Source organism: Myotis lucifugus, unplaced genomic scaffold (assembly GCF_000147115.1).
Source record: "Myotis lucifugus unplaced genomic scaffold, Myoluc2.0 scaffold_2304, whole genome shotgun sequence".
Classification (NCBI taxonomy): Eukaryota; Metazoa; Chordata; class Mammalia; order Chiroptera; family Vespertilionidae; genus Myotis; species Myotis lucifugus.
This window is the reverse complement of record NW_005873352.1, coordinates 1-9,805: the sequence shown is the minus strand read 5'-3', so window position 1 is coordinate 9,805 and position 9,805 is coordinate 1.

Here is a 9,805-nt window from a genome sequence, read left to right as displayed (position 1 = left end):
GTGAAGGAAGCGGTGTTGCAACCTTAAAGTTGGTATTCCATTGCTACCTGAAGGTAATATTGTCCTATATCTTTAGTAGACTATTTTTCAGCCTCCTTTTCTTGATCATGCAGGGGGAAAATCTATGAAATGTCATAAAGATGTTGAATAATATATTTAAGATGGAGAGTCATAGAACGTTGGGGCTGAAAGGACATTTTTTACACTGTTCTACCAGAAACTCTCCCAGAACAAACTTGAGTCTTGATGACTACATCACCTGACAATCCCAGGTGTGGTTGAACTCAGACTCCCGAAATAGGGGAACACCAGCACATCACCAGTCTCTATGTTGGGGTTTATTGTTGCCATTAGCCACCATCCAAGTAGTCCTGAGGAGCTGCTTTGAGTTGAGAAGGACATCACTGTTCAATAACACACTTTTTTTTTTATGATCATCCGGAAGTAAAGTGATGAGATTTGGACTCCTGATTTTCATGTTATTTGCATCAATTTGTAATGTTACCAAGAAAAAGCTGGGAATCGTCTCTTAGGATTAGGTGAGGTGTTCTGATGACTCAGTACAACAAACTAGATGTCTTATAGGTCTGTCTCTCTCTCTGTTCCATTCGTCAGGGAGCTCTGCATAGTACTTCAATCAGATGGAGGCAATTACGGAACGGCATTTACTACAAAGGGTGTGCTCACGGGGCTTTTCCTATTGGAACCCTGGAAGACACCTGTCCAACCAATGATCTTGCTCACTCTGACCACCTTATTAATCTTTTAAAAGGAGAGCTTGGGTGGAATCTCCTTTAGGGACAAATCGGCTTTACCACTCTTATCTCTCAAATGCCTGGTGGTAAATTATGTCCAATTTGAACTGCAATTGGGGTATCTGGTTTTAACAAATGTCTCTCTGTTTTTTCTAGCTTTGAGGGTAATTTCAGGGCCTTGGAAAAGGATCACAAATATTCAGAAGATGTAAATGGGTCTTTTCTGCATCCTCAATCATTTATTATCTGTATTAAACGCTAAGGTTTGCTGACTCAGCTATTTCACCAGTGACTCACATGTACCTCGAAGCTTGAGCAGCACTGCATTAGACCATGATTTGGGGACAGAAGAGCTCTATTCTAAACTCCTTGGGAAGAGGACGTGGAGGCAGAAGGTGGAGAACGTTGCATAACTTTTACTATGTGGTTTCTGCTGCGATGCTAGGCACACAACAAAGAACAACTAGTTCCTTTAGAAACATCACGTGCTAGTTACGTCTTGTTTCTTAGCATGGCAGTTTTCAAACTTTAGGTGGCATCAGAATCATCTGGAGGGCTTGTTAAAAAATAAATATGTAGTGTTTGTTGAGAGAAATTATGGCTGTCTATCCCCCCCCCCCCAACTTCCCTGCACTACACATGAGTTTCAAATTTTATTATTGCAATAAAAGTGCTTTATGCTGGAAAAAAAAAATAATGTCCAGCTAGCGTGGCTCAGTGTTTGAGCATCGACCTGTGAACCAGGAGGTCACGGTTTGATTCCTGGTCAGGGCACATGCCCAGGTTTCGGACAAAACCCCTAGTAAGGGGAGTGCAGGAGGCAGCTCATCAATGATTCTCTCTCATCATTGATGTTTCTCTCTCTCCCTCTCCCTTTCTCTCTGAAATCAATTAAAAAATATATCAAACAAACAAACCCACAAATAACTATTTGACTTTGGGTAGTGAGCACATGGTGCAATATACAGACCCTGTAACATAGAACCCACACCTGAAACCTATATGTTCATGTTGACCAATGTCACCCCAATAAATTTAATAAAAAAATAAAATAACAACAGATACCTGGGCTGGCTCTGCCCCCAGAATTTCTAATTCAGAAGGTCTGGAGCAGGGTCCCTGCCCCCGTGTCTGACAATTTCCCAGGTGATGCTGAAGCTGCTGGTCTGGGGCCGGCCTTCGGGAAACACTGCTTTCGTTGCTCACCAGCTTAGGGCATGTGCAAAGTCTCATGGACCAAGTACTAACCTCTGTTAAGGTTACGCTGTGTTTAGAGCTAGCTCTAGTCTCTAGGGGCCTGTCCGTGAGTAGGTCACTTAATCCCTCTCGGTTTGCGCATTCGGGTGGTTGTATCACAGGAGACAGCAGGCGTTTATTTGGATGGCTGTGTCTTACAAGACTTTAGATGTGAGAGGGAGCTATAAAGTGTGAAGATCTATACAAATGTCAGGCATGATTTATTTACTGGTGGCTTCTGGGTTCCATCTAATAGGTGGCTGATGCAGGCTGGCAGGGAGCACGCAGGACTAGCAGCCAGGAGCCTGGACTCCATTCCTCTACACCAGTGGTTCTCAACCTTCCTAATGCCGCGCCCTTTAATACAGTTCCTCATGTTGTGGTGACCCCCAACCATAAAATTATTTTCGTTGCTACTTCATAACTATAATTTTGCTACTGTTATGAATTGTAATGTAAATATCTGAGATGCAGGATGTATTTTCATTGTTACAAATTGAACATAATTAAAGCATAGTGACTAATCACAAAAACAATACGTAATTATATATGTGTTTTCCTATGGCCTTAGGCGACCCCTGTGAAAGGGTCGTTCGACCCCCGAAGCGTCGCGACCCACAGATTGAGAACCGCTGCTCTACACAAACCAGCTGGCACCTCAGCTGGGTCAGGTCAGGGCTCCTTTCTGGGTCTCACTTGGCACATATGTGAATGCGGATGAGCTAGTTTCCTAGTTGCAGGATGCCCTGGGCTCCTGGGGGTGCCTTGGAGGTGAGGCTTTGGGACCCACCCCATTTTCAAACATTGCAACTCTGCCTGGATCTGTTTTATAGGCTTTATTTCCAAGTGAGGGTTCTTATGTAAAAAGGGTTCTGTTAAGAACAAAACCAGTTTAACAGCCACCAAGATGGGTAATCCCTAAGACTCCTTTCAGCTCTCAAAGGAGCTATTCTTTTCTTTCCCAACTGAGTTCAAAATGCAGAAGATTTACCCTTAAGGCTGCCTACTCTAATCTCCTCTAACAGTAATTCGCTGTTACCAGGACCTCTGCCTCCTCAGGTACCACCCTGGTTGGAAGGGTGTGGGTGTGGTATTAGTTGTGTGCCTAGCATCACAGGATGATATGGAAGCTGCCCACCAGCCCGGAGAGAGCATTCAGCTCCAAGTGTGACCGTCCCTGGACCTGGGCAAAATACTTGACAAGAGGGCTCTCATACACTCTTGTAAGTGGAGTGGCCAGTGCAGAGTGGTGTTCAGCTGGTTCCAGTAATTCATGGCTGATGCCTAAGTCAGTGAGAGATCTGTTGAACTTGTCAGTGCACCTGTGGTACTGGTCCTTAAGTATTTTGAAGCCCCCCCCCCCCCTGCTCATTAGAGTATCCTCCATAGCAGGCATGTGGTATAAGTATGCTGAATGACGAGACCTGAATTCAGTAGCAGAAGCGGGTGGCACAGGTAATCGGCAGCTCCATCTGACACCAGAAGGTCCCCGGGGAACACCTCAAGTCCCTGCAAGTTGAGCACCACTGAGCTCCGTCTGCGCTCGTGGAACCTGCGCTCAAGAGACAGAAGGAGAGAGCTTACAGCTGCGTGCAGGCCGGTCATCACCCGGCCCACTCCGGGCATTCAGGAGTGACTGCTCCGAGCCTGAGCAATGCCTGCTTTCTCTAAGGAAGGATGTGGAGGCTGCCCCAGGCTCCAGGCACAGGACGGCTATGATGACACACACCCTCCACACCTTTTTGAGTTTTATTGACCATTTATGATTCTGATTAATCCGATGCAGAACAGCTCTCTCAAAGTTGTCAGCACAGCCCTGGCGGGTGTGGTTCAGGTGGTTGGAGTGACATCCTGTGCACCAAAAGGGGGCAGTTTGATTGCCAGTCAGGGCACATACATAGGTTGTGGGCTGATCCCCTGTTGGGACACATGCAGGAGGCAACTGATGGATGTTTCTGTTCTCTCTCTCTCTCCCTCTCTCTCTTTCTCTCTCCCCCTTCCCCTGTCTCTAAAATCAGTAAAGCATATCCTTGGGTGAGAATTAAAGAAAAATATCGGCACAAACATACAGCATGTTCTGAATCAGAAGAACACTAGGGGAAAGCCCTCACACACAAGTCTTTGCAAATTATTCACAGGGCCTCAGAGGGAGCAGGATGCCACCAGCATCCTAGAGATGGAGGCTGGTTATGTCAAGCCAGTACTTTTATTTTTCCTGGAGAAAATGAGAACTATGATTGGTAAAGCTTCGTAAAAGAGAGGCTTATCCACCTTCTCCTTTTCTCGACCCCATTGCATGAAACCTCCTGTCTGTTAGACATTCACAAAATAAATGGTTGCCATATCAGACACAGTACAGGGCAGCTCCAAAGCCATATGCTCAGTGATCTCTACAGAGCAAAAGGGGTTAGGGAGCTGCCCCTCTGGGAACCTGCCTGATAGCATTGCATTGTAGGGGTTGTCATAGCTTCCTCATCAGAGCTGTTCGTTCTATTTTGAGGGATGAGAGATACAATTCTTTCTACCTATTGACCAATGTAATCCTTAAATTCTCTTTTTTTTAAATCAACAAACAGCTTAATATGGATTACTTTAGATACAGAGAAAATTTGTCTCAATTTACCAGCAAAAGCATAGGTATGGATTTGCTTTGGAAGTTGAGAATCTGATTCTGTTATACTTTGGATATTATGATTTGGTCCATTACCCATCCCCATGCTTGGAGCCCCATTAATCTCCCCAGCCCAGCCCCTCCTCTGCTGCTCCCACTTCCCCACCTGCCTGCTGCTCGAGTTCTCCAAGCCTTGTAGCCAAGCTCCATGCTTCTGACCTTCCACATGAGTGATGGCCTTTCTTCCTGTGCTTCCATCTTTTGCCTCATAATTGTACATTCTTGGATTTCATGCCTCCTTTCTGGTCAATATGTCTGATGTTGGGGTACTGGTTATGCCCTGTCAGGCTTATTATGCTATTGACCAAAGTCTGGTGGATACTAGAATACTTTGTGGAATTTATTATAAAACCCATCCACAGTCCCATCCTCGGGATTCTGACCCAGCAGGTCTGAAGGTGGGCCTCTGAATCTGAAGTTTTCCCAGATCCCTAGATACCAGAGTTGGAGAACAACTGATTTTGAGGATACAAGTAACTTGATGTAGACTTTTACTAACTTTAGATTTTAAGGATTATTTCAAATTTTCAGCCTTTTGCCAAAAGCATTTCCAGAGATCATTTTACTTATAAATAGCAGGACAAGTTGTTTATGAATTTGTATTAATGAATAGCCTATGTCCCATAAACTCCTAAAAATTATTTGAAGTAGGGCTGCCTCAGACTCTGCAGATTAATGCTGTAGGCATAAAAGTTAATTTTTAGCCATAGAAGGCTGCTTCCTCCTGATGCTCAAAGAAGTAATTTTTCAAATTTGTACACTGCTCTGCAGCCTCACTAGATCAGGGCTCTGCATCTTCCATCTGTATTTTTTTAAAAAAATATTTTTATTGATTTCAGAGGAAGAGAGAGGGAGAGAGATAGAAACATCAATGATGAGAGAGGATCATTGATCAGCTGCCTCCTGCATGACCTACACTGGGGATTGAGTCCTCAGCCCAGCCATGTGCCCTATCAGGAATTGAACTGTGACCTTCTGGTTCATAGGTCGATGGTCAACCTCTGAGCCATGTTGGTTGGGCATCCATCTATATTAATACAGTTGCCTCTTAACTTATTTCTTCACCTTTAGCTTTATCTTCTTGATTCCATCCTAATCCCAGTCACTAACAAGAGTTATCCAAAATGCAAATCTGACTTAGTCCCTCCTGACCTCAGACACTTCAGTAGCTCTTCATTCTATACCAGATAAATACCTTCTTAAAGCATATACACAAGCCTTCTATAATATGGCCCCTGATATTCATTACTTTGCAACTTATTCTCTGGAAACAGGGAATGGATTGTAATCCCCACAAAAAATGTTTCACACTTCAGTGCCTTAGCTGGGAATGCATTGCCCTCTCCAAATCTTCCCAACCCCTATTTTTTCCATAAGATTTAGAGCCACGACTATCTAAGTAACTTAAAAGGGAAATACTTAAATAAAATTGGCTTGGCTTTATTTAATTGGCTGTATTCCCTAGGGTTTTAAAATCTCTTTCAACTGCCCTTTCTTTGCTTGTCTCTCTCCTCCTCTCTTTTATTAATTGGAAAACTTTAGGTTAATTTTGCAGACATTGCTAGCTGCCAAACCAATGTGTGTGCTCTTCATTTTTCTTACTATCAAAACCCTGCTTTGCTTGGGGTGGCATGTGCTGAGGTAATACAGTGATTTGCTCCGACTCCCTTGCAGCTAGCAGAGGTCATGTGACCCAAATTTGGCCAATGAGATTTATTTATTTATTTATTTATTTATCCTCTCCCAAGGATATTTTTCCATTGATTTTAGAGAGAGTGGAAGAGAGAGGGAAAGACAGAGAGAAACATTGATGTGAGGGAAACACATCGATTGGATGCCTCCTGCATGTGCCCTGACCAGGGCCCATGTTGGGGAGGAGCCTGCAACCAAGGTACATGCCCTTGACTGGAGTCAAACCCAGGACTCTTCCGTCCACAGGCCAATGCTCTATTCACTGAGCCAAACTGGCTAGGGCTGGTCAATGAGATTTAAACAGAAGTTGCAGGGTATAGATTCTGGGAAACTTTTTCAAAGTGGTCAGAGCTCTCTAACTTCTTTTTACCTTCTACCCTTTGTCCTTCTTATTGTTTTTAATATTGTTTGATATTTGAAAGTATACCAGTAATCTTGCAAAGATAAGAGCAGAACAGAAAAACAGAAAGATCCTGAAAGGTTGCTGACATCTGCCCTGGCCTGGGCTTTGGTTATATTACAAGAGAAATGCCTTTCATTTGCAGACAAAGGCTATCCTAACTGATACAAAGCTCCCCATCCTGGACTTCCTTCTCCAAGAATAGGGTCACCTTTTGACATTCTGCACTTCTGAGGCTTTTTCGCTACCTATTTATGATGATGTTTCATAAGACCATTAAAGTTCCAACTCAACTTTTTACAACTCTCTCTTTTTTGTTATTTGCCAACCCAATGTCCATGGTGGTTATGAAGATGGAGAAGGCTGAATTTGGTGGGAGTAGGAAAACTTACAGTAATTTAGGTGAGAAATATCATTCTAGTTTCATCATCCTGGATAAAGGACATTGGAACTCATACATTATGAATTAGAAGTATATAAATATAGCCAGGAATTTTCACAGTGCTAGTCAAAAGGTATTATATAACATAAAATGCTGGGAACCCATGATATAAATCCCCTGAAAAGAACTATTAGAAGCTTTCCTGTAAACTTCATACTTTCCTTGATAAAGACCCTAGAAAATACAATGAGATTTAGTATTTATGGGGATAGAGAGGATTGGAAAAATTATAGTAATCTGAATGAGAAATGTAACCTAGGTGAATAATGGGGGGAAAAGTTTACTCTTTTGATATTTAACTCTAGAAGTTACACAATCTGGTAAGTATAATGAGTTTGGTAGCTTTCTATGACTCTATAAGTGATCTCTATATTTCCTAGAGACCGCAGGGAGAATGTAACTACCAGTGGAGTAGAAGGATTAGTCTTCCCCCACTGCCTCTAGGCTGGCTTATGTGTTTCTCTTTCATGCTTCTATAGTTCTCTGGAGTGATGGTTAAGAATGAAAAGTCAGCCCTAGCTGGCTTGGCTCAGTGGATAAAGAATTGCCTTGTGAACTGAAGGATCCCGAGTTTGATTCCAGTCAAGGGCACATGCCTGGGTTGCAGACTCCATCCCCAGTGTGGGGCATGCAGGAGGTAGCCAATCAATGATTCTCTCTCAACAATGATGTTTCTGTCTCTCTTCCCCTTTCTTTTCCTATCTAAAATCAATGGAAATATATTAAAAAATACAAAAAGAATGAGGAATCAATTGCCTGGATTTTAACTTAAGCCGAGTAACCTGATTGAGCAAGTTAATAACCTCTCTGGCCCTGACTTTGCCATTTGTGAATTGTAGCTAGTAATCATACCTACTTATTGTGTGAGGATGGATAAAGATAATTAATATAAACCACTTAGATCAGTGTTAATAAATGCTATGTTGAACACTGAATATATTATGATATAATGTTCTATTTACATGTCTACTCCACTAGACTGCCAGTTCCTTCAGTGCAACAAAAACATCTTGTTATCATTGCTATTAACAGGTGCTCATTTAATACTCAATCCATTGTTGTTTTTTATTTTATTTTTTATAAATACCAACGAATGAAATACTCCTCTACTGTCATCCTCCCTCATGGAAAGTATCTTACTTTATAAGGTAGTTTTGCAGAATCATATCTTAACTCCTCTCTTATCCTAAGCTCCTAGCTTTTGAGCTAAATCTCTGTTTACTAAGAGCTCAATAAACATTTGTTGTGTAAACTGAGCCATAACAAACCTGCATACACCCATCATCATCACTGTCATTTTCTGACACAAATGTATACTCCAGTCATAGCTAACTGCTCACTATTCTTTAAACTTACCCTGTACTTCACGCCTCCATGCCTTGGCTCAGGTAGTTCCCATCTGCCTGCCTATCTCTGCCTTGTCTGCCTGGCAAACTCATACTCATCTCTAAATTCCAGCTTAGACTCTCTTCCTCCAGGGGTTTTTTCTGATCTGCTCAGAGAGAGCCAACTCCTTTTCCCTCAGTCCCCTCCCCCAAATTTATGTTTTTATGATTTCATTGCAGGCTCATGCTGTGTCTTAAAGATCATAGAATCCAAGCACTAACATAGAGCTTGACATGGAGCAGGTATTTAAATAAGCTTGTTGAATAAATAGGTATATTGACCTACAGAATGATACACAGTCCTCAAATGAATTTGCTTTTCCATTTTGGAATATGAATGATTATGCATATAGAATAGAAAAATGCAATTTGAGTTTCCTCTCCCCCATTAAAGGTGGCTAAATTACCCCTATCCATTTCTCCTTGTCTAGCGTACCTTCTGACATGAGGCGTCTATTTGGGAGCATATAGGCCAGGTTTTGGAGTTCAATTTGCACGTAAGGAACAGAACTAAGACAACTGCCTCACACTGTGCTGGGCTGGGACCTCGGCTTTGTTTTGCTAATTATGGAAAGGTGGGCATGGCCCTGGAAGGGAGTAACAAATTCTCTGTGGACATGACATTTTCATGTTCATCAAAAGAGGGTGTGGGTTAATAAAATTATCAAAATTACAGTTGCAACCATATGAAGACCTAGGTAAACAGTAAGAGAACATCTACATAGGAACATACACAGACATGAACTGGTGCAGAAAACCTGCCCTGCCTCCCCCAGGCCTGGCAGTGGCCTAGATTTCTGGGACTCTGAAAAGGGTCCGCATGTCAGCTGGGGTTGCTCAGATTGTTGGATTAGTGCTATTAATGCAAATAGTTGCAGTGAAATTAGAATGACTTTGAATTTAGATTTCATGGAGAGAGGTGTTGGTGATTCCAAATTGGTATCTTATTTTTGTGACTCCAAATATTAAAATTGCTTCTTATAAAAAAATGGCATGCAGGCAGAATCATCGTGTCTAGTTCTAGACTGAATAGCCACTGGAAGCAATCATTGCAATAAATTCAGAATTTTTATCTATCTCTCCCAAGCCAAACGGTGTGTGCATAGAGTAGGGCAGGAAAGGAATTTTTTGATACCTAATTTCTTCCGAGAGATATTAAGCTAGGAAACGAACTAATAATAAATGCAAAATGTTTGGGGTGTGGTTGGCAACCCATTGTGCCTG